The sequence below is a fragment of the Pristiophorus japonicus genome, chromosome 1 (genome assembly GCF_044704955.1).
Source record: "Pristiophorus japonicus isolate sPriJap1 chromosome 1, sPriJap1.hap1, whole genome shotgun sequence".
Lineage (NCBI taxonomy): Eukaryota > Metazoa > Chordata > Chondrichthyes > Pristiophoridae > Pristiophorus > Pristiophorus japonicus.
This window is the reverse complement of record NC_091977.1, coordinates 473,674,448-473,699,803: the sequence shown is the minus strand read 5'-3', so window position 1 is coordinate 473,699,803 and position 25,356 is coordinate 473,674,448. Positions and strand designations below refer to the sequence as shown.

General features: G+C 46.1%; 1 pseudogene; it reads right to left on the bottom strand.

Moving 5' to 3' along the window:
* Nucleotides 1-24,361: 24,361 nt before the first annotated feature.
* LOC139268644 (putative nuclease HARBI1 pseudogene) lies at nucleotides 24,362-25,117 on the bottom strand (annotated as a pseudogene).
* Between the last annotated feature and the right edge of the window lie 239 nt (nucleotides 25,118-25,356).

The window sequence follows — 25,356 nt, the reverse complement described above, 5'->3', positions numbered from 1 at the left end:
CGCGAATCTTCCAAATTTGTCCATAGTCATGTGATACCCCAAAAGCATACCTGGAGTCAGTGTAGATATTAACTGTGTGTCCTTCAGCTAGAATACAGGCTCGAGTTAACGCAAACAATTCGGCTTGTTGGGCTGAAAAGGAGTCTGGAAGAGAGGCTGTTTCGACAACATTAAACTGAGTTACAATTGCATAAGCCGCTCTAGGTTGGCCCCTATCATTTCGTAAGGCTGATCCGTCAACATAGTACACTAAATCAGGGTTACACATTGGTACATCTGTTAGATTGATACGTGGTTTAGTCACTAATTCGGTTACCATTTCACATGAATGGGGTTCGCCGTCGTTTTCCGTGGGGAGTAGAGTGGCTGGATTTAAGGTAGTACATCTTTTGATGACAAGGTTCGGATTTGATAACAGTTCGACCTCGTATTTGGTGGTTCTTGCGGAGGTTAGGTGTTGGGTGGCACATTTAGTAAGTAAAATCTCGACAGAGTGTGGGATATACAAAATGGTCTGATGATTTAGAGTTATTGTCTGAGCCTGTTGCATAGCATAATAAGCTGCTGCCAACGAAGGAAGACATCCTGGTAGTCCGCGTGCCACTGGGTCTAGTTGGGTACTGAAATACGCTACCGGTCGCTGCCTGTCCCCATGTAACTGAGTCAAAACAGATTGTGCAAAACCCGACTTGTGATGCACAAATAAGTTGAATAGCTTAGTGTAATCTGGTAATCCCAAGGCTGGTGCTGAAGTGAGGGACTGCTTAAGGTTCTGGAAAGCATTCCGGGATACTTCATTCCACATCCTTTAAGCATTGTGAGAATATAGTAGATTCATTCACAGCTCGTAGGTCATGGACAAACCTCCATTTGTGTGGGCTTCTGAACTGGACAAATCTGTGTGTTACACGGACTTCTCATTTATGCTTATAGTGATTCACAGATCACAGAATGTAAAGTACTTGTTTTCTAATCTTATTAAAAGGCCTCCAAACCCAAGATTTTTCCAATACACTCAAAATGTTGATCAAGGAGATCACCTGAAATATCTCAAAATCCCAATTCAATTATTGTACTGCCACTCTTTATCCAAAAAAATCCTCCTACTGAGTTAGAAGCTTTTGTACCAAGATTTTACACCAAGGACAATGAGAGTGTACTCCCCCAGCCTGCACCTCGAGAGACCCACAAAGGCTTTTTAAAAAAAAAGGCATTACAACTTTTAACCACCGGGACCATGTCTCAACAAACCTATCCTTTGTGCATTTCCTAGCTCCGTAACCTCTCATCCGAATAAATCCACACCTGCGCTTCTAACTTAAAATGTCTTAAACTTCCCACATACAGGACAACACTATGAAGGGTTAAAAAAACTTCACTTTGTTTGAAAAAGTGGGTGGAGCTAAAACAAACAGGCAGCTCCACAACTTTTCCAAACAGGTTTCCAGACACAAGGAAAAAAGACAGAAGCACTCTCATTCAAAGACAAGACATTCACGCACTCTCATTCAAAGACAAGACATTCACAAGTCTCTCTCCATTCAATAAAGCTTTTTCTTTTACTAGCTTCATTTTTTTTTCATAAGTCACTATCAGGTTCTCTTTTTTTTTTCATTTGATTTACTTCCTCTGTTAATTTTACATGGGCTTGAAGAATCGGAACCCAGGCCTTTTCTATTACTTTCCTTTTTTTTTTACCTGGATCTCTGTTTATAAGACATTCCTCTAGACACGTTGTTCTCTCTAAATTAAATGAACCATCGGGTGGAAATGGCCTGTTTTCACCCTTAGTCCACTTTACTGGTTTTTGTTTCTTTGGTCAATTGAAGACTGACCACAATTCTGGAGCATGACATAGGCTGGTGTGCCTTTTGTGGTGTTTTAACTTGCTCCGGCACCTATTCTGGATGATTTAAGATTTTCCAGTTTCTGATCTCACAATCCTTTCGGCCAACCGAGTTCTCTACGCCCACTTCTCCTGGCCGTTACGTGGCCTGAAAAGGCTCTTAATTCGGGCTCAGTCTGGGTGTGTGAGATATGTTGGCACGAACCAACCGTAGTTGATCAATCAGTTACTATTTCTTTTCTTAATCAATCCTTGTGTTTTTTTTTTCGAATCACAACTTTCCCTAGTGACTCTTCCCGTTTCTCTAATGGCAATGACTCACAAAGGTATTGCAACCAACAGTAATACAAGGACAACAAACAATATTCCCGTGAGTACACAAATCATAACCTCTAAACAAATTCTCAGTCTGCGTTGTATGCCACTACAGACCGAGTCCTTAACTTATCCTAATAACAGCTGATAAAACTTAAGGTTCCGTACCCAAACTCTTTGATCGATTGCGCTCTTTTTTTTTTAATAGTCTTATCACATAAGAACCCCTTCCGAATTAAAAACAATAAAAATCTTATCACATAAGAACCTTCGATCGATTAGCGTTTTTTTTTTAATAGTCTTATCACATAAGAACCCCTTCCGAATTAAAAACAATAAAAATCTTATCACATAAGAACCTGGAACCCTTTTCGATCGACTAGCGCTCCCTTACCTACTGAAACCTTCCCCGGGCTGTCTCGAGATTTTTTCCAGAACCTGTTCTCTTCTGCTGGCGAGCTGAGAAAGAAATGGTTATAAAAAAAATACCTTTAACTTTTAAATGCCGAGTCTTGTAGATGCAGTACCTCAGCTGTGGACAACAGATTACATCTGCGATTCAACAGTGAAGAAACCTCTTGTGAGCAAAGGCTCACCTTGTTTGGCCACTGAAGCCTTTCACTGGAGAGGCACTATGCCTGTATCCGTTTTACTCACAGGACAGAGAGTATGCATCTCGGTGGAACCTCCAATAACTGTCGAAATCTCGACCTCAGAAAAGAATGACTCCGACACTTACAGCTCCGATGGAAGTTTCTCTTTTAATTTACTTGCTCGCAAGGGGTAGGTTTCACTCAGTCAAGGGCTAAATGAACACCTCCGCAATGGTACAGCTTCACAAGATATTTATACAGTAAAACCCAAGTTCTGGCCTCTCCCTGTGTATTGCTCTGTCTCACAGTCAGTGAATACAGATAAAGAGTTAATGGTGTCAAGATATTTCCTTTTGTCAGGGTTATCAGAAAGCCAAACGGCCATTACTCCATGAGTCATAGGTAATGGGCTATCACCTGTCTTGTATTGTGTCAGGATTATCCAATTTCCTGGTCAGTTTACCTGTTTGCTTCAAATGGATGAGGTAAAGGAAAGAGAGATAATGGCTAGAAGATAAGGGTGGGGTGACATGGAACTCCTGTAGTGTAGACAATAGGAGAGCACCATGGGGGGGTTACTTGTCTCAGCATGACTTGTCTCCTAACTGTCTGATAACCATCAGCCATCTAACAGCAGGTTTGGCTGTTTATACAAGCTGGCTGCTAAAATGCAGAAAGTTCTGGAAGGGCCAGGACTCCATTTTAATCAAAAGGCACACAAATACCGTATGGTATCAGCTTAGATAAAAATACATTTCCACACTGCCTGCTGTACCTGCATGCCTACCTTCAATGACTGATGTACCATGATACCCAGGTCCCGTTGCACCTCCCCTTTTATTAATCTGTCACCATTCAGATAATAATCTGCCTTCCTGTTTTTGCCACCAAAGTGGATAACCTCACATTTATCCACATTATACTGCATCTGCCATGCATTTGCCCATTCACTTAACCTGTCCAAGTCCCCCTGCAGCCTCTGAGCATCCTCCTCGCAGCTCGCACTGCCACCCAGCTTAGTGTCATCTGCAAACCTGGCGATATTACATTCAAATCCTTCGTCTAAATCATTAATGCATATTGTAAATAGCTGGGGTCCCAGCACTGAACCCTGCGGCACCCAACTAGTCACTGCCTGCCATTCTGAAAAGGACCCATTTATTCCTAGTCTTCGCTTCCTGTCTGCCAACCAGTTCTCTATCCACATCGGTACATTACTCCCAATACCATGTGCTTTAATTTTGCACACTAATCTCTAGTGTGGGACCGTGTCAAAAGCCCTTTGAAATTCCAAATACACCACATCCACTGGTTCTCCCTTATCCACTTTACTAGTTACATCCTCAAAAAACTCTAGAAGATTTGTCAAGCATGATTTCCCTTTCATAAATCCATGCTGACTTGGACCGATCCTGTCACTGCTTTCCAAATGCGCTGCTATTACATCTTTAATAATTGGTTCCATCATTTTCCCCAATACCGATGTCAGGCTAACCGGTCTATAATTCCCTGTTTTCTCTCTCCCTCCTTTTTTAAAAAGTGGCGTTACATTAGCTACCCTCCAATTCACAGGAACTGAACCAGAGTCCATGAAATATTGGAAAATGACCACCAATGCATCTACTATTTCAAGGGCCACTTCCTTAAGTACTCTGGGATGCAGACTATCAGACACTGGGGATTTATCGGCCTCAGTTCCATCAATTTCCCGACCACCATTTCCTGACCAATAGTTCCCCCTTCTCGCTAGACCCTCAGTCCCCTAGTATTTTCGGGAGGTTATTTGTGTCTTCCTTAGTGAACACAGAACCAAAGTATTTGTTCAATTGGTCTGCCATTTCCTTGTTCCCCATTATGAATTCCCCTGATTCTGATTGCAAGGAACCTACAGTAGTCTTCGCTAACCTTTTTCCCTTCACATATCTATAGAAGCTTATGCAGTCAGTGTTTATGTTCCCTGCAAGCTTACTCTCATATTCTATTTTCCCCTCTTAATTAAACCCTTTGTCCTCCTCTGCTGAATTCTAAATTTCTCCCAGTCCTCAGGTTTGCTGCTTTTTCTGGCCAATTTATCTGCCTCTTACTTGGATTTAACACTTTCCTTAATTTCCCTTGTTAGCCATGGTTGAGCCACCTTCACTTTTTTATTCTTAGGCCACACAGGGATGTACAATTGTTGTAGTTCATCCATGTGATATTTCAATGTCTGCCATTGCCTATCCACCGTCAACCCTTTAAATATCATTCTCCAGTCTATCTTAGCCAATTCACGTCTCATACCATTGAAGTTTCCTTTCTTTAAGTTCAGGACCCTAGTCTCTGAATTAATTGTGTCACTCTCCATCTTAATGAAGAATGCTTCCATATTATGGTCACTCTTCCCCAAGGGGCCCTGCATGACCAGATTGCTTATTAATCCTCTCACGTTACACAAGACCCAGTCTAGGATGGTCTGCTCTCTAGTTGGTTCCTTATACACTCTAGGAAATCCTCCTCCACAGTATTGCTACCAGTTTGGTTAGCTCAATCAATATGTAGATTAAAGTCACCCATGATAAGCACTGTACCCTTATTGCATGCGTCCGTAATTTCCTGTTTGATGCCATCCCCAACCTCCATACTACTGTTTGGTGGTCTGTACACAACTCCCCCTAACGTTTTCTGCCCTTTGGTGTTCCGCAGCTCTACCCATATAGTTTCCACATCATCCACGCTAATGTCCTTCCTTACTATTGCATTAATTTCCTCTTTAACCAGCAACGCTACCCCACCTCATTTTCCTTCCTATCTGTCCTTCCTGAATGACGAATACCCCTGGATGTTGAGTTCCCAGCCTTGGTTACCTTGGAGCCATGTCTCCGCAATCCCAATTCATAAAATTCGTTAACAGCTATCTGCGCAGTCAATTCATCCACCTTATTATGAATACTCCTCGCATTGAACTTCAGAGCCTTCAGGCTTGTTTTTTTAACACTCTTTGTCCTTTTAGAATTATGTTGTATTGTGGCCCTTTTTGTTTTTTGCCCTTGATTTCTCTGCCCTCCACTCTTGCTTTTCTCCTTCCTGCCTTTTGCTTTTGCCCCCTTTTTACTTCCCTCTGCCTCCTTGCACAGATTCCCATTCCCCTGCCTTTTTAGTTTAATCCCTCCCCAACAGCACTAGCAAACACTCTGCCTGGGATATCGGTTCCTGTCCTGCGCAGGTACAGACCACTCGGTTTGTACTGGTCCCACCTCCCCCAGAACCGATTCCAATGTCCCAAAAATTTGAATCCCTCCCTTCTGCACTACTCCTCAAGCCACGTATTCATCTGAGCTTTCCTGCAATTCCTACTCTGACTAGCGCGTGGCACTGGTGGCAATCCTGAGATTACTACCTTTGAGGTCCTACTTTTTAATTTAATGCCTAGCTCTCTAAATTCAGCTTGTAGGACCTCATCCCATTTTTTACCTATATCGATGGTACCTATATGTACCACGACAGCTGGCTGTTCACCCTCCCCCTCCAGAATGCATTGCAGCCGCTCCGAGACATCCTTGACCCTTGCACCAGGGAGGCAACATACCATCCTGTAGTCTTGTTTGCGGCCGCAGAAATGCCTATCTATTCCCCTTACAATAAATTCCCTATCACTATAGGTCTCCCACTCTTTTTCCTGCCCTCCTGTGCAGCAGAGCCACCTCTGGTGCCATGGACTTGGCTGCTGCTGCCTTCCCCTGATGAGCCATCTCCCCCAACAGTACCCAAAACAGTGTATCTGTTTTGGAGTGATATGACTGAAGAGGACCCCTGCACGACCTTCCTACTCCTGCTCTGCCTAATGGTCACCCATTCCCTATCTGCCTGTGTAACCTTTACCTGCAGTGTGACCAACTCACTAAATGTACTATTCACGACATCATCAGCATCACGGATGCTCCAGAGTGAATCCATGCACAGCTCCAGTGCCGCAATGCTGTCTGTCAGGAACTGCAGCTGGGCACACTTCCTGCACGTGTAGTTGGCAGGGACACTGAATGCGTCCCTGACTTCCCACATAGCAAGGAGGAGCGTGACACGGGTCTGGGCTCTCCTGCCATGGCGTAACCTTTAAATTAACCTAATTGATAGCAACATCAAAGGTTTCTCACTGATCAGAAAAGAAAAAGAAAAAGATTAAATACTCACCAATCCATTTACCCTCTTGGCTGTGACGTCACACTTCAATTTCTTTTTACTTCATTGTTTACCTTCTGCCCCTGCCTCTCCGACTGCTGGGCCCCCTTTTATGGACCTCACTGCTCCCGACCTGCTCCGCTCCGACCTCCTCCGCTCCTCCGACTCTCCGGCTCCCACGCTTTTTAAACTGTTCCTCTGACTCTCCGGCTCCCACTCTTTTTAAACTGCCCGCTCCTTTGACTCTCCGATCCTCGTCAGAAGTGAATTCCTCACCTACCTCCGCCCTCCTGCTCCTCGAACTCCTGGCCTCCCAAACTCACGGACTTCCGCTCTCGGACTCTCCTGAACTCGGACTCTCCCGAACTCTCGGACTCTCTCGAACTCACAGACTCTCTCGAACTCACGGACTCTCTGGTACACACTGCAGCCACTGTGTGCTGATGGTGGAGGGAGTGAATTTGTAATGGGGTGGGCAGGGTGCCGATCAGGTTGTTGATGGTGGGGGATTTGATGATGGCAATGCCATGGGAAGGTAGTTAGACTCTCTATCGTTGGAGATGTTCATTGCCTGGCAATTTTATGGTGTGAATGTTAATTTCCACTTATGCCAAGCCTGGATGTTGTGCAGGTCTTGCTGCATGTGGACACAGACTGCTTCATTATCTGAGTCTATCAATGTTCCTTTGCAACTTTCTGCCACCATCTATACTATTCACTGTGCCATTTAACTTGGCGTTGTCAGCAAAATTGGATATACTTACATTCTACATGAGGTTATGTTGGGCACACTCAAGAATTCATCCAAGTCTCTTTTGAATGCTATCAGTTTTAGCACTTATGCGTGGAGTTTACCGCTTCCTTCAAGATCTCTGTCTCAAAGTCAATGGAAAAGTTAACCTTTGTTTGTATACTAGCAGATCTACATGGCATTGCTCACAGTAAATGGGAGGTTAGTGCTATTTTATAAGGACAAGTGTATTATATTTTCCTGTTGCTAAGGTAGTCTGTGTCCCTTTAAGGCAATAGGGGGTAATTGCTATAAATATATATTTTTAGGTCAAATTGAATGCATTTGTTTTTCTAGAGCTCAGCACATACGTGCAAACACATATACACAAACGCACACATGCATACACACGCATGCAAATACACACATGCATATACACACATGTGAACACAAACATGCACATACACATGTGCACTCACACACTCACACAGCACATGAATAGACTAACATCCTGATTTATGAACCTGTGAGAGAGCATACCAATGTGACCAGTCTAATCTAATGCACAGGCGACAGTGTATTCTCCCACAGTCCCACACATCAGTGTAGTATCCAACTGTGCATCAAGAGGAGCTGCCCGTTGCCCAAGTCAAACGTGAGGCACGTCAGTCCGTCAATGTCTTGTGGGTTGCAGGTAGTGTGGTGGGCTGTGATTGGATAGCAATCAAGAGCAAAAACCCTACCTGATGTTCTCTTTCAATTTTGCATCACCAGATATGCTGAGTCGATTTGCAGAGATCCCACATCCTACCAGCTCAATATTACAACCAATGCCTGCATTAAACTGCGGCGGTAATTGATAGCTTTCTCTTTCTCTCTTTGGCAAGAGATAAAGCCGAAATAAGCCATTCCATATGGTCGATATGGTGGACACTACTTGTCACTTTCAATCATGTTTATGTTTTTAGCACGAGGTGACTCATGACTGAAAATCTCACATCATGTTTTACACATTGTTGGCAGCTCTGATCAGGGTTCATTTTAAAAGTTCAAACTGAAGAGGAATCATTTTTTACCTATTTCTGTTCAATCTAATATTTTCATTGACAAACTGAGAGCACGATGAAATCAATCGAACTGGCTAGGAAGTAATAATGCAGAGAGAAGTGCTGAATTAACACACATTGTCAAAGTGATACGATCACTGAAGCGTCCTACATTAATGACTGGATCTATTGAAGTTAATTATGCTCCCGCATACTGTTTCTCAGTATTAATGGTTTAAAACAGAAATAAAACAGCATTTAAAAAAACACATTAAAGTTAATGATATTTTTAAGCATAATGCCAGGAAGAGACATGGGTGGTGAGATTCATTATTTAAAGGAATATTCATTCATTGGAAATGTGGTGGTGGAACACTATTGCTGCAATTCTACAACCACCAAGGAGACAATTAAAATATGCACTTTGTTCTTTTTTTTAATTCAGATTTATTGGCACAAGGGTCATCATTTTCAATTTGATCAGAATCCACTCACCAATAGTTGGGACATCTTTTCATAGCAAGCCCAAAAGGACAGTGCAAGTTTATCCCACACATTACTCCCTCTTATATCCTTCTTGTAGCGGAGTGCACAAAAGTGCATGCAATATTCCAACTGTGCCCATGTCAATTCTTGGATAAATCAATATCGCCTCCTTGCTTTTGTTTACAATATCCCTATATATAACATTAACAATTCGATGTACTGCTACATTGCTCTGTTCTTCCACTCCATTGAGAATCTTATCATTTTAGTATGCTTCTGTGACTGTTTTTTTCCAAAAATGTACTTCTTCATATTTGTCTATATTGAACTGCATCGGTCATTTGTCTGCCCATTCAACTAACTTATCCATGTCCTCCAACAATCTTCTGAATTCTTCCTCGTAATTCACCATACTCCCCAGTTTGATATTAACAACAAACCTCATGATTATTCCTTTTATGCCTACGTCCAAATCATTATAACAATGGAAAACAAAACGAGCCTAACATAAATCCCTGGGATAATCAGTAAACACATCCTGACCATCTATAAAATATCGAACTAATCTCTTTTCTTTCTCTCTCCTTATCAATTTTCTGTCCATACAGCTATATTCCCTTTAATACCATATGTCTCAAAATTCATATATAATTGAAGCAATATTTCCTTCATCTAAGTTTTCACTAATTTCACCCCATATTATAGGAGATAGGACCTAAATTTTCCACTGGTATTATGTCAGCTTTCCATCCCAATAGTGGATAATCAAGAGGCTATAGGGAGGCAGGAACTTAATACGATCACTATCACAAATGAAGTAGTATTCGGTAAAATAATGGGACTAAAGGCGGACAAGTCCCCTGGACCTGATGGCTAACATCCTATGGTCTTAAAAGAAGTGACTGCAGAGATAATAGATGCATTGGTTGTAATCTACCAAAATTCCCTGGATTCTGGGGCGGTCCCAGCGGATTGGAAAACCACAAACGTAATGCCCCTATTTCAAAAAGGAGGCAGATAAAAAGCAGGAAACTCTATACCAGTTAGCCCAACATCTGTCATTGGGAAAATGCTGGAGTCCATTATTAAGGAAGGAGTAGCGGGACATTTGGAAAAGCATAATTCAATCAAACAGAGTCAGCAAGGATTTATGAAAGGGAAATCATGTTTGACAAATTTGCTAGATTTCTTTGAGGATGTAACGAGCAGCGTGGCTAAGGGGGAACCAGTGGATGTGGTGTATTTGGAGTTCCAGAAGGTGTTCGATAAGGTGCTACATAAAAGGTTACTGCACAAGATAAAAGTTCACAGGGTTGTAGGTAACATATTAGCATGGATAGAGGATTGGCTAACTAACAGAAACCAGAGAGCTGGGATAAATGGGTCATTTTCCTGTTGGCAAACAGTAACTAGTGGGGTGAGCAGGGATCAGTGCTGGGGCCTCAACTATTTACAATCTATATTAATGACTTGAATGAAGGGATCGAGTGTAATGTAGCCAAGTTGTCTGATGATACAAAGGTGGGTGGGAATGCAAATTGTGAGGAGGATACAAAAATTCTGCAAAGGGATATAGACAGGCTAAGTTAGTGGGCAAAAATTTGGCAGATGGAGTATAATATGGGAAAATGTGAGGTTATCCACATTGGCACAAAAAAATAAAGAAAAGCAAATTATAATTTAAATGGAGAAAAATTGCATAGTGATGCAGTACAGAGGTACCTGGGGGTCCTTGTGTATGAAACACAAAAAGTGAGTATGCAGGTACAGCACGTAATCAGGAAGGCAAATGGAATGTTGGCCTTTATTGCGAGGGGGATAGAGTATAAAAGCAGAGAAGTCCTGCTACAACTGTACAGGGTATTGGTGAGGCCACACCTGGAGTACTGCATACAGTTTTGGGCTCCTTATTTAAGGAAGGATATACTTGGATTGGAGACTGTTCAGAGAAGGTTCACTAGGTTGGTTCCGGAGATGAGGGGGTTGACTTATGAAGAAAAGTTGAGTAGGTTGAAACATAGAAACATAGAAAATAGGTGCAGGAGTAGGCCATTCGGCCCTTCTAGCCTGCACCGCCATTCAATGAGTTCATGGCTGAACATTCAACTTCAGTACCCCATTCCTGCTTTCTCGCCATACCCCTTGATCCCCCTAGTAGTAAGGACCTCATCTAACTCCTTTTTGAATATATTTAGTGAATTGGCCTCAACAACTTTCTGTGGTAGAGAATTCCACAGGTTCACCACTCTCTGGGTGAAGAAGTTCCTCCGCATCTCGGTCCTAAATGGCTTACCCCTTATCCTTAGACTGTGACCTCTGGTTCTGGACTTCCCCAACATTGGGAACATTCTTCCTGCATCTAACCTGTCTAACCCCGTCAGAATTTTAAATGTTTCTATGAGGTCCCCTCTCATTCTTCTGAACTCCAGTGAATACAAGCCCAGTTGATCCAGTCTTTCTTGATAGGTCAGTCCCGCCATCCCGGGAATCAGTCTGGTGAACCTTCGCTGCACTCCCTCAATAGCAAGAATGTCCTTCCTCAGGTTAGGAGACCAAAACTGTACACAATACTCCAGGTGTGGCCTCACCAATGCCCTGTACAACTGTAGCAACACCTCCCTGCCCCTGTACTCAAATCCCCTTGCTATGAAGGCCAACATGCCATTTGCTTTCTTAACCGCCTGCTGCACCTGCATGCCAACCTTCAATGACTGATGTACCATGACACCCAGGTCTCTTTGCACCTTCCCTTTTCCTAATCTGTCACCATTCAGATAATAGTCTGTCTCTCTGTTTTTAACACCAAAGTGGATAACCTCACATTTATCCACATTATACTTCATCTGCCATGCATTTGCCCACTCACCTAACCTATCCAAGTCGCTCTGCAGCCTCACAGCATCCTCCTTGCAGCTCACACTGCCACCCAACTTAGTGTCATCCGCAAATTTGGAGATACTACATTTAATCCCCTCATCTAAATCATTAATGTACAGTGTAAACAGCTGGGGCCCCAGCACAGAACCTTGCGGTACCCCACTAGTCACTGCCTGCCATTCTGAAAAGTACCCATTTACTCCTACTCTTTGCTTCCTGTCTGACAACCAGTTCTCAATCCATGTCAGTACACTACCCCCAATCCCATGTGCTCTAACTTTGCACATCAATCTCTTGTGTGGGACCTTGTCGAACGCCTTCTGAAAGTCCAAATATACCACATCACTCCTATACTCATTGGCCTTCAGAAGAATGAGAAGTGATCTTATCAAAGCATATAAGATAATGAGGGGGCTTGACAAGGTGGATGCAGAGAAGATATTTCCACTCATTGGGGAAACTAAAACTAGGGGGCATATTCTCAGAATAAGGGGCCGCCCATTTAAAACTGAGATGAAACATTTCTTCTCTCAGAGGATTGTAAATCTGTGGAATTCTCTGCCCCAGGGAGCTGTGGAGGCTTGGTCATTTAATATATTTAAGGCGGAGATAGACAGATTTTTGAGCGATAAGGTAATAAAAGGTTATGGGGAGCAGGCAGGGAAGTGGAGCTATTTTCAGATCAGCCATGATCTTATTGAATGGTGGAGCAGGCTCGAGGGGCCGGGTGGCCTACTCCTGCTCCTATTTCTTATGTTCTTATGTAACTCCACAAAATGTGTTAGAAACTTTATTAGGAATTGCTCTGCTGAAACCCTGCTCACTCCTGCCCCTTCCCGCTTTTTCCACCACAAGTAACATCAGGTGTAGGTTATGAAATGTGAGTGGGTGCAATGTAAATACTTCAAAACAACAAGAGTACATTGTACAGAATATTTTCCATTACTTGCACCTTAGCAATGCTGGGTGCTAGGGAGCCTGTGCATTACTGGACTGATATGGGCAATGGAGAGGGATTTAAAATTCAAATAACCAAAAAGCCACAGGAGCGGGTGTTCGGGGAGTCGAGCGGCCTATAAAGGCCCGAGAGTCGGAAGAGACGGCCACAGGAGCGGCAGTTCGGGAAGTCGAGCGACCTATAAAGACCCAAGAGTCGGAGGAGGCTAGCTGGTGCAGGGGCAGGGGCAGAAGGTAAACAAAGATGTTGAAAGAAATTGAAGGGTGACGTCACAGCCAAGGGGGTAAGTGATTGGCTGGTGGATTGGTGAGTATTTCATCTTTTTTTCTTCTTTTTATTTCCTTATCAGTAGGTAACCTTTGACATTGTTGCCAAATTAAGTGACTCTAAGGGTTAAGTCATGGCAGGAGAGCCCAGACACGTGTCATGCTCCTCCTGTGCTATGTGGGAACTCAGGGATGCTTCCAGTGTCCCTGACGACTACACGTGCAGGAAGTGTATCCTACTGCAGCACCTGACAGACCGCTTTACGGCACTGGAGCTGCGCATGGATTCACACTGGAGCATCCCCGATGCTGAGGATATGGTGAATAGCAAGTTTAGTGAGTTGGTCACAGCGCAGGCAAAGGTTACTCAGGCAGATAAGGAATGGGTGACCATCGGGCAGAACAGTGGAAGGAAGATAGTGCAGGGGTCCCCTTCGGTCATCCCTCTCCAAAACAGATACATAGTTTTAGGTACTGTTGGGGGGATGACTCATCAGGGGAAGGCAGCAGCAGCTAAGTTTATGGCACCATGGGCGAGTCAGAGTAGGAATCGCAGGATAGCTCAGATGAATACGTGGCTTGAGCAGTGGTGCAAAAGGGAGAGATTCAAATTCCTGAGACATTGGAACCGGTTCTGGGGGAAGTGGGACCAGTACAAACCAGACGGTCTGCACCTGGGCAGGACCGGAACCAATGTCCTCGGGGGAATGTTTGTTAGTGCTGTTGGGGAGGGGTTAAACTAATATGGCAGGGGGATGTAAAATGGAGGCAGAAGCAAAAGATAGAAAGGAGAATAGTAAAAGTGGAGGGCAGAGAAACCCAAGGCAAAAAACAAAAAGGGCTACATTACAGCAAAATTCTAAAAAGACAAGCCTGAAGGCTCTGTGCCTCAATGCGAGGAGTATTCGGAATAAGGTGGACGAATTAACTGCGCAGACAGCAGTTAACGGATATGATGTAATTGGCATCACGGAGACATAGCTCCAAGGTGACCAAGGCTGGGAACTCAACATCCAAGGGTATTCAACATTTAGGAAGGATAGGCAGAGAGGAAAAGGAGGCGGGGTGACGTTGCTGGTTAAAGAGGAAATTAATGCAATAGTAAGGAGGGACATTAGCCTGGACAATGTAGAATCAGTAAGGCTGGAGCTGCGGAATACCAAAGGGCAGAAAACGCTAGTGGAAGTTGTGTACAGACCACCAAACAGTAGTAGTCAGGTTGGGGACAGCATCAAACAAGAAATTAGGGATGTGTGCAATAAAGGTACAGCAGTTATCATGGGCGACTTTAATCTACATATTGATTGGGCTAACCAAACTAGTAGCAATGCGGTGAAGGAGGATTTCCTGGAGTGTATTAGGGATAGTTTTCTCGACCAATATGTCGAGGAACCAACTAGAGGGCTGGCCAAACTAGACTGGGTAATGTGTAATGAGAAAGGACTAATTAGCAATCTTGTTGTGCAAGGCCCCTTGGGGAAGAGTGACCATAATATGGTAGAATTCTACATTAAGGTGGAGAGTGGCACAATTAATTCGGAAACTGGAGTCCTGAACTTAAGGAAAGGAAACTTCGATGGTATGAGGCGTCAATTGGCTAGAATAGACTGGCAAAGGATACTTAAAGGGTTGACGGTGGATAAGCAATGGCAAACATTTAAAGATCACATGGATGAACTTCAGCAATTGTACATCCCTGTCTAGAGTAAAAATAAAACGGGTAAGGTGGCTGAACCGTGCTAACAAGGGAAATTAAGGATAGTGTTAAAACCAAGGAAGAAGCATATGAATTGGCTAGAAAAAGCAAGAAACCTGAGGACTGGGAGAAATTTAGAATTCAACAGAGGAGGATTAAGGTTTTAATTAAGAGGGGGAAAATAGTGTATGAGAGGAAGCTTGCAGGGAACATAAACACTGACTGCAAAAGCTTCTACAAATATGTGAAGAGGAAAAGATTAGTGAAGACAAACGTAGGTCCCTTGCAGTCAGATTCAGGTGTGTTTATAATGGGGAACCAAGAAATGGCAGACCAATTGAACAAATACTTCGGTTCTGTCTTCACGAAGGAAGACACAAATAACCTTCCGAATGTACTAGGGGACAGTGCATCTGGTGAAAAGGAGGAACTGAAGGATATCCTTATTAGGTGGGAAATTGTGTTAGGGAAATTGATGGGATTTAAGGCCGATAAATCCCTGGGGCCTGATAGTCTGCATCCCAGAGTATTTAAGGAAGTGGCCCTAGAAATAGTGGATGCATTGGTGATCATTTTCCAACAGTCAATCGACTCTGGATCAGTTCCTATGGACTGGAGGGTAGCAAATGTAACACCACTTTTTAAAAAAGGAGGGAGAGAGAAAACAGGTAATTATAGACCGGTTAGCCTGACATCAGTAGTGGGAAAAATGTTAGAATCAATCATTAAGGATGAAATAGCAGCGTATTTGGAAAACAGTGACAGGATTGGTCCAAGTCAGCATGGATTTATGAAAGGGAAATCATGCTTGACGAATCTTCTGGAATTTTGTGAGGATGTAACTAGCAGAGTGGACAAGGGAGGACCATGGTGTATTTGGACTTTCAAAAGGTTTTTGACAAGGTCCCGCACAAGAGATTGGTGTGCAAAATCAAAGCACATGGTATTGGGGGTAATGTATTGACGTGGAGAGAGAAATGGTTAGCAGACAAGAAGCAGAGAGTCGGGATAAACGGGTCCTTCTCAGAATGGCAGGCAGTGACTAGTGGAGTGCCGCAGGGCTCAGTGTTCAATATACATCAATGATTTAGATGAAGGCATTGAGTGTAATATCTCCAAGTTTGCAGATGACACTAAGCTGGGTGGCAGTGTGAGCTGTGAGGAGGATGCTAAGAAGCTGCTGGGTGACTTGGACAGGTTAGGTGAGTGGGAAAATGCATGGCAGATGCAGAATAATGTGGATAAATGTAAGGTTATCCATTTTGGTGGCAAAAACATGAAGGCAGAATATTATCTGGAATGGCGGCAGATTAGGAAAAGGGGAGGTGCAACGAGACCTGGGTGTCATGGGACATCAGTCATTGAAAGTTGGCATGCAGGTGCAGCAGGCGGTGAAGAAGGCAAATGGCATGTAGGCCTTCATAGCTAGGGGATTTGAGTATAGGAGCAGGGAGGTCTCAATGCAGTTATGCAGGACCTTGGTGAGGCCTCACCTGGAATATTGTGCAGTTTTGGTCTCCTAATCTGAGGAAGGACATTCTTGCTATTGAGGGAGTGCAGCGAAGGTTCACTAGATTGATTCCCGGGATGGCGGAAGTGACATATGAGGAGAGACTGGATCGACTGGGCCTGTATTCACTGGAGTTTAGAAGAATGAGAGGGGATCTCATAGAAACATATAAAATTCTGACGGGACTGGACAGGTTAGAAACACAGAAAATATGTGCAGGAGTAGGCCATTCAGCCCTTTGAGCCTGCACCACCATTCAATAAGATCATGGCTGATTATTCACCTCAATACCTCTCTCCTGCTTTAGATGCAGGAAGAATTTTCCTGATGTTGGGGGAGTCCAGAACCAGGGGTCACAGTATAGGGTAAGGGGTAAGCCATTTAGGACCGAGATGAGAAGAAACTTCTTTACTCAGAGAGTTGTTAACCTGTGGAATTCTCTTCTGCAGAGAGTTATTGATGCCAGTTCGTTAGCTATATTCAAGAGGGAGTTGGACATGGTCCTTATGGCTAAAGGGATCAAGGGGTATAGAGAGAAGGCAGGAAAAGGGTACTGAGGTGAATGATCAGCCATGATCTTATTGAATGGTGGTGCAGGCTCGAAGGGCCGAATGGCCTACTCCTGCACCTATTTTCTATGTTTCTATGTTTCTATGCAACTGACTGTAGGGCAATTGTTTGCAAAGGCTACAGTGCTTTTTGCACAGAATTTGTTTTGAAAATGTTATGTTTTTCGCCAGTAAAGAAGTCCTGGCCACAATCCAGTGCAGCAGGACTTGAAATCCTATCAGACAATCTCTACCCATTCTCCAGCAATCTCCAGACGGAGACTGGGGACCGCACTTTAAAATGCAAGTGCCCCTGACCCTGGAAAATATGTAAGGTATGGCAGTGTAGTAGTTATGTTTCTGGACTAGTAATCCAGAGACTTGGACTAATAATCCGGAGAACATGAGTTCAAATTCCATTATGGAAGTTTGAGAAATTGAATCTCGGGAATTAATAAAAATAAAATTTGGAAATAAAATGCTGACATCAGGAAAAATTAACCATGAAGCTGCCAGATTATTGTAAAAGCTCAACTGATTTCACTGATGCCCTTTATGGAAGGAATCTTCCATTCTTACCTGATCTGCCTATATGTGACTCCAGTGCAACACCAATGTGGTTGACTGACCTCTGAAGTCACCTGGATGTCATTCAGTTGCATCAAACTGCTACAAAGATTTTGCAGTGGTTCAAGCAGCATGCCCAGCACCACATTCTCAGGGTGGTGGTGAGCCTTCTGGGGACGGGCAGTAAATATTAGCCTTGCCAGCGATGCCCACATTCCAGGAATTAATATAGATATTTTTTTTTTAATCACCTAGTGTCAGGAGCACATCCTTTTAGCAGGCAGAACTTCCACCCCCATAATATTCCACAAAAGGGAAAACACCTGGGGGGAAAAATTCGGGGCATTTGCACCTGCTGTTGGGCGCATCATCATCACCATCATCATAGGCAGGCCCTCGGAATCGAGGAAGACTTGCTTCCACTCTTAACCACACTCCCGGATGCACTTCCTCCACTTAGAGTGATCATTGGCCAGGGACTCCCAGGTGTCAGTGGGGATGTTGCAATTTATCAGGAAGACTTTTAGGGTGTGCTTGTTACGTTTTTGCTGCCCACCTTCGGCTCGTTTGCTATGAAGGAGCTCCGAGTAGAGCGCTTGCTTTGGGAGTCTCGTGTCTGGCATGCGAGCTATGTGGCCTGCCCAGCGGAGCTGATCAAGTGTGGTCAGTGCTTCAATGCTGGGGATGTTGGCCTGGACGAGGACGCTAACGTTGGTGTGTCTGTCCTCCCAGGGGATTTGTAGGATCTTGCGGAGACATTGTTGGTGGTATTTCTCCAGCGACTTGAGGTGTCTACTGTACATGGTCCATGTTTCTGAGCCATACGGGAGGACGGGTATTACTACAGCCCTGTAGACCTGTAGAAAAATTTGGGACATTTGCGCCTCTTGTTGAGCGCAAACCACTTTTCGCCCAGGCACGTCGCAGCTACCTACTGCAAAATTCTGCATGAGTTTAGCGGCGGCGATAACCGGTAGCGCCCCGCTCCGCTGCATCAGTGATGTCAACGCCATCATTGCACTCAGTGACCCGTTTTCGCCCCGGAGCAAAACTTTGGTCGGTCACCTGACTTGCCACGGCCAATGCCCACAACAGCTTCAAGGAACACATACCGAGCTGTAAGATGCTCACAGGGCAAAAATTAAAGGGCAGGAAAAATAAATGGCCGACTTTGTGATCGCGGTTTTCTTTTTGGTTGATCGCAGGGTCCGTGCCACGATTTTGCAGCCCGCACTCCGCACGTGTGCCAGGCTGCTGCCATGGCACCCTGCACCCTGGTGGTCCAGAAATTGCCCCGTTTCCCATCCACAGAGTTTGCAGCTTGGCCCTCCCCTCTAATGAAGGAGAGGGCACAGTCTACGCATCATCACTATGCGTCCCAATGCACTGCGAACTTCACGTGGCATTGCGCTGCACTTCCTCTAGGGGAGGCGGTAACCCGAATATAGGTCACGGGGTAGGTCGTCTGCGCCAGGCGCAGGAACTCCTGCCTCGCGATTATTACCACCCCAATGTCGCAGGCCTAGTTTATAAATTTACCTACAACCAAGGTAAGATTCATTGGCTGAACATTTCTTGACTTAACTATTTTCCATTTCTTGAACAGCGTGTAACATTTACCAGCTCCAGTCCTTTGGCACAATTCCTATCTTCAAATATATAGGCTGCAGAATCTGGCACCTTAGCGCCGGTAGTTATGGCCGTTTTATTTTAAATGTTGTCCTCCTCGCTTTCACCCACTTCGAGCGCATCCCGTGCTGTTCTCCACCTTGATGAGTGTGATATTGCGAGCAGTATGTGTGTGCGCCAGCAGCATGCAGAGTAGGCAAATCGTGACGTCAGTCAGCGTGTAATGCTGATTTCACGTACAACCTGGCAATTTCAATGTCGCTTTCCATTCAATGCCCTCTCCTAATCACGCATAGCTGGACGTGCATGCACGAGGGGACCCCCCACCAGCTATTTAAAGGGAAACATCCAACGTGCAGGTAAGTTGATTATTGCTCTTGTACTGGCTCTTGCAGAGTTTATATGTATACTGGGTTGCTGGAAGACATTTAAAAAGGTGCTGACGTGTGCGGGGAGTGCTGCTGGAAATTGGGAAGGCTTTGGCTGCAACGGAAATGCCTCGGACTTCTTTCAGTCAGAGGGGCTCTACTTGCAGTTCCCCTTCTGCTGCAGCATGACAACGAAAGAAAGACGCATTTATATAGCCGAAATTCAATTGCGCAAGAAAGCTGGCTCAACTTCTGACTTTTTGAGGTCACCACTGCCGAAATTTATTTGGCGGTGCCCCGATTGATTTTCAAGCCAAAAAGTTGAAGAGCGAGTTCCTGTGCTTAAGAGCGCTTCCAAAGTGCACTTTGGCGCGGTAAGGCTGTGCTAATTGAAGCAGACTCCCATGCAGTGCAGGAAATAATTCCACAACATAATCCCTTATGAAAGTGAGTACTTCTTCCAGCAAGTGCTGACCTTGTATCTGCAAGCTTCTCCTTCAACTTTCTCTTATTTCCCATCCTCACTGTTTAGTCACTCAAGCAGCATTTCATTGTTCACACCTCGATACATATATGTGTGTGTTATCGCAGTGGAGGCTCCCTTTCATCTCACACTTACAGCTGCATGTCAGAAACAAACACTTGTGCACTTATTTCTGATGCATCATCACAATGGTACTCACCAACCATTCTTTGTTTGGCCAAACTGGCTCACAATAGAGCCGACCAAAGGAGGACTGGTGGTGGCAAGGCAGACACGTGGGTCCTCACATCTTTGGAGGAGAGGGTTGAGGCACTCGTTGGCAGACATGGTGCCTTCCTGGTGGGCGAGGGTAGTGCTGATGCCAATATGAGCAAGTGAAGGCCCTCCTGTAATGCGCTCTCTCCTTGAATGCGCCAACGCCTACTGTTCCTATTCTTCATGGAAGTCTGCTAGTTGCATCCTCCATGCCTTCATCCCCCACCTCACCCTCACGACAGCCCTTCTCCATTTCTGTTTACAAATGACATGTTCGCTCGGTACTGGCAACGCCGATGTGGGCAGCATGGGTAAATGAGGCCGTCCTTGAATGAGCTCTCTACTTGAATGCACCAGCGCCTACTGTGCCTTTCCTTCTGGAAGTTTATTATTTGTAGGCTCCATGCTTCAGTCCCCCACCAAAGTGAGTTCTCAGGTGACTATAGTCCATTACGAGAATTACAGTCTTTGTCACAGGTGGGACAGATGTAAAAGGAAAGGGTGGGTGTGGAGTCTGGTTTGCCGCACGCTCCTTCGGCTGCCTACGCTTGTTTTCTGCATGCTATGGCGACGAGACTCGAGGTGCTGAGTGCCCCCCCGAATGCTCTTCCTCCACTTAGGGCAGTCTTTGGCCAGGGATTCCCAGGTGCCGGTGGGGATGTTGCACTTCATCAAGGAGGCTTTGAGGATGTCCTTGAAATGTTTCCTTTGCCCACCTGGTGCTCGCTTGCCGTGTCGTTCTGAATAAGTGCTTGCTTTTGGAGTCTGGTGTCGGGCATGCAGACAATATGGCCCGTCTAACGGAGCTGGTCACGTGTGGTCAGTGCTTCGAGGAGATGGGGATGTTGGCCTGATCGAGAACATTAATGTTAGTGTGTCTGTCCTCCCAGTGGATTTGCAGGATCTTGCGGAGGCAGCACTGGTGGTTTTTCTCCAGCGCTTTGAGTTGTTTACTGTATATGGTCCACGTCTCTGATTCATACAGGAGGGCGGGTATCACTACAACCTTGTAGATCATAAGCTTGGTGCCAGATTTGAGGTCCTGGTCTTCGAACACTCTCTTCCTCGGGTGACAGAAGGCTGCGGTGGCACAATGGAGGCAGTGTTGGACCTCATCGTCGTTGTCTGCCCTTGCTGATAGTAGGCTCCCGGGGTATGGAAAATGGTCCACGTTATCCAAGGCCGCGCCCTAGATTTTGATGACCGGGGGCCAGTGCTGTGTGGCAGTGTCAGGTTGGTGGAGGAACTTTGTCTTACGGATGTTTAGTGTAAGGCCCATGCTTTTGTATGCCTCAGTGAAGATGTTAACGATGGCTTGGAGTTCAGCCTCTGAAAGTGTGCAGACAGAATCGTCGTCCGCATAGTGTAGTTCGATGAAAGAGGATGGGACGACCTTGGATCTAGCCTGGACAGGTTAAGCAGATTCCCATTGGTTCTATAGTTTAGGTCCATTCCAGTTGGGAGCTTGTTGAGCATGAGATGGAGCACTGCAGCGAGAAAGATCGAGAAGAGCGTTGGTGCGATGACACAGCCCTGATTGACCCCGGTCCGGATGTGGATTGGTTCTGTGGTGGATCCATTGGTCAGAATCACGGCTTGCATGTCATCATGGAGCAGGCGGAGGATAATGACAAACTTTTTGGCACAGCTGAGGACGTTCCATATTCCCTCGTGGGTGACCGTGGCAAAGGCCTTTCTGAGGTCAAAGAAGGCCATGTACAAGGGTGGTGCTGTTCCCTGCATTTCTCTTGTAGTTGTCGCATGGTGAAGATCATGTCCGTTGTACCCTTCCGTGGACGGAATCCGCATTGTGACTCTGGGAGGAGCTCTTTGGCCACAGGGATTGAGGAGGATTCGAGTGATGATTTTTCTAGTGGCCGACAGCAGGGAGATTCCTCTGTAGTTGCCGCAGTCGGACTTGTCCCCTTTTTTAAAGATGTTCACGATTACGGAATCTCTGAGATCTCCTGGCATGCTCTCCTCTTTCCAGATAAGAGAGATGAGATCATGCATTCGTGCCAATAGTGCTTCTCCACCATACTTTAGTGCCACAGCGGGGATTCCATCCGCTCCCGATGCCTTGTTGTTCTTGAGCTAACGGATGGCCTTTTCTACCTCGTGCAGGGCTGGGGTTTTGCTGAGATGGTGGCGGATAGCATGCTGCGGTATGGAGTCGAGGACACTCGTGTCAAAGGCAGAGTCTCGATTAAGGAGATCTTCAAAGTGCTCCTTCCAGTGGGCCCTGACTGCCTCGGTGTCTTTAATGAGTGTCTCCCCACTCTTGGCCAGCAGTGGGGTGGGGCTTTGGGTGCTTGGGCCATAGGTAGACTTAACTGTAGTGAAGAATCCTCGCATGTCATTGCTGTCGGCCAGCTGCTGCATCTCCTGTGCTTTCTCCACCCACCATCTATTCTTTAGGTCCCGATCACACCCTTCTCGATATAAGCACTGAGATCTCAGGTCACAGCAGTGAGAACATTGATGGTTCAGGACCTGCTGAGAACATCCACAGCACTCTCTCGTTTGGGAATGCCACTGATGAGGAAAAGGATGAGGAGGACACTGATGGCACCAACGCGTCACTGCTTCCACCCACATGCGCCAGCTCAGATACTGGGAGTGCGTGGTGTGGTACGGGATCTGCACTGGGTGTTGCACCGGGACTTGCAGGCTGCATCATGTTGATGGGGCTAGGCAACCTCATGTGCCATCTCTCTGGGGTGGGGGGCGGGGGGCGAGTCCGCACTGGAGTTCTGCCGACGAGGACTCAGATACCATCGATGTAGCGGCTTACGAAAGAAGGATGGAGGCCATGCATTCCAAGATGTTGGGGGGCACTGACAAGGGTAACAGAGACACTTTTGGATGTGGTGAGGAGTGTGGAGGAGTCCGCCTCCTGCATAGTCAACAACTCTGCGCACACCATGGAACCCATCATTGCCAGTGTGCTGGTGATGGTGGACTCCCAGAGTGACCGTGCGGATCCAGCTGCCATTTCCGCACAGGCACGAGGGAACAAGCGTATCGGTGCTGTATTGGAGAGGATGGCCGTGGCCCTGGAAGCTCAGAATGCTCATGCACTCTGGGCAACAGGCCACGGAGCGTCTTACTGCTGTCATGTCTGCTGGCTTTGAGACACTGGCTGCTCTCATGCTTGATTCCACCCGACACCTCAGTGTTGCGTTCGCAGCTGGTTCCACCACGTGCCACGGGGTACCTTCCAGTGTCGTGCCACAGCACCGACCTAACCTCCCTCAGCTTGGTGGTGTGAGTAGTGTGCCGCCCCCGGTGAGTGACTCAGGCTCCTCAGACCAGGATCCTGATGAGGTGCTCGTTCAGGATCACAATATTCCGAGCCGCAGACCTGGCACTCGCCAGTGCCTCCACGCATAGCCTCACCTGAGCCAAACCAGACTGAACCCTCCCAGGAGGGTGCTACCCAGTCTGCACCCGGCCCTTCCAGGCCTAAAGATGTTCAAGGGTGTCCGACAAGGACATCTGTTTGCTCCCACACAACAACCACAGCAGCCTTCCCAGACCCATGATGCAGCCACAGGGAGACACTTAGGCGAAGTGTTAGGATAGGCACGCGTAAGAGGTGTTATAAGGAGATCCACAGGGGTAAATAATGATTATTTGTGTTAGTTTATGGTAGGTAGTCTATTTGTTTCTGTTGTGTCTATGCACTGACTTGCATCATTTGATAAATCTTTATTTTCGGCACATATATCTGACCAGGTGTTTCATTTCAGAGTGGGCAATTTTACGTGAAGGCACTCATTGGGATGGCCATGGAAAGTAGGAGCTGAAGGGTCATGTGTGGATGAGATTATGTGAATCAAGCAGCAATCAGACGTATCTGCACCTCCTTTTCAGGGTTGCAATGGCGACGATGCCTCCTGGCTGGGTGGCGTTGGGGATCCTCCTCCTCCTGTGCATCATCGAGCACTGCATTGGGATCCTCAAGCAGAGGTTTCTGCGCCTCCTCATCATCAGGTGGTACTGCAGGTTCGACCTCCAGTGGCTGGCCCCTCATGAGCAGACCACCATGAAAATGGAGAACCATTCAGGAGAGTACTGCAAGGCGCCACCAGACCGGTCTGGGCAACGGAACCTTTGCTTGAGGATCCCAATGCTGTGCTCGATGATGCACCTGCTGCCAGAATGAGCGTCATTGTAGGCATGCTCTGCCGCTGTCCCTGGGGTTCCGCATGGAGTAAGCAGCCAGGTGGACAGCGGATATACCTTGTCAACAAACAGCCAACCACAATCCTGATTTGGGCCGGTGAAGAGGGCGGGCACACTGGTCTGGCACAGAATGAGCGAATCATGACTGCTGCCTGGGTACCTCACATCAACTGCCAGAATCCGACGCTGATGGTCACACATGAGCTGCACATTGAGGGAGTGGAACCCATTGCGGTTGACAAAGATCTCGGGGTGGTGTTGTGGCACCGTCAGCCCAATGTGTGTGCAGTCGATCGCACCCAGCACTCTCGGGAACCCTGCAACGCGGACAAATCCGGCCAGCCGCTCCACCTGCTCGTCCCTTGTCATCGGGAATGAGATGTAGTCCACTCTTCTCCTGTACAGTGCATCATTAAGCTGCCGGATGGAGCGATGGGCAGAGAATTGAGAAATGTTGGCAATGACTGCAGTTACAGACTCGAAAGACCCCGTAGCATAGAAGTTCAAAGCTATGGTGACTTTGGCCTCAATGGTCAGTGCGGTCGTGAGCCTTGTGTGAAGCTTCAGATCTTGGCGTAACACATTGTAGAGCTCCCTCATTACCTTCTTTCTGAATCTTAGCCTTCACAAGCATTGCTCATCACTTAGCTCGAGGAAGGAGAACTGACATCTATTGGCCCTTTGAGGTTAGGGCCTCCTTTCCCCAGCTCTGTGTTGGTCACCTCCCATGGCAGCTGAATGTTGGCCTTCTCCCTGGTCCTCCTCATGGTCGCGCGCCTTTGCAGGCTGTTGATGGCAAGGCTCCTCGCCCAGTATGTGGTGGGGGTTGTCAGCGTGAC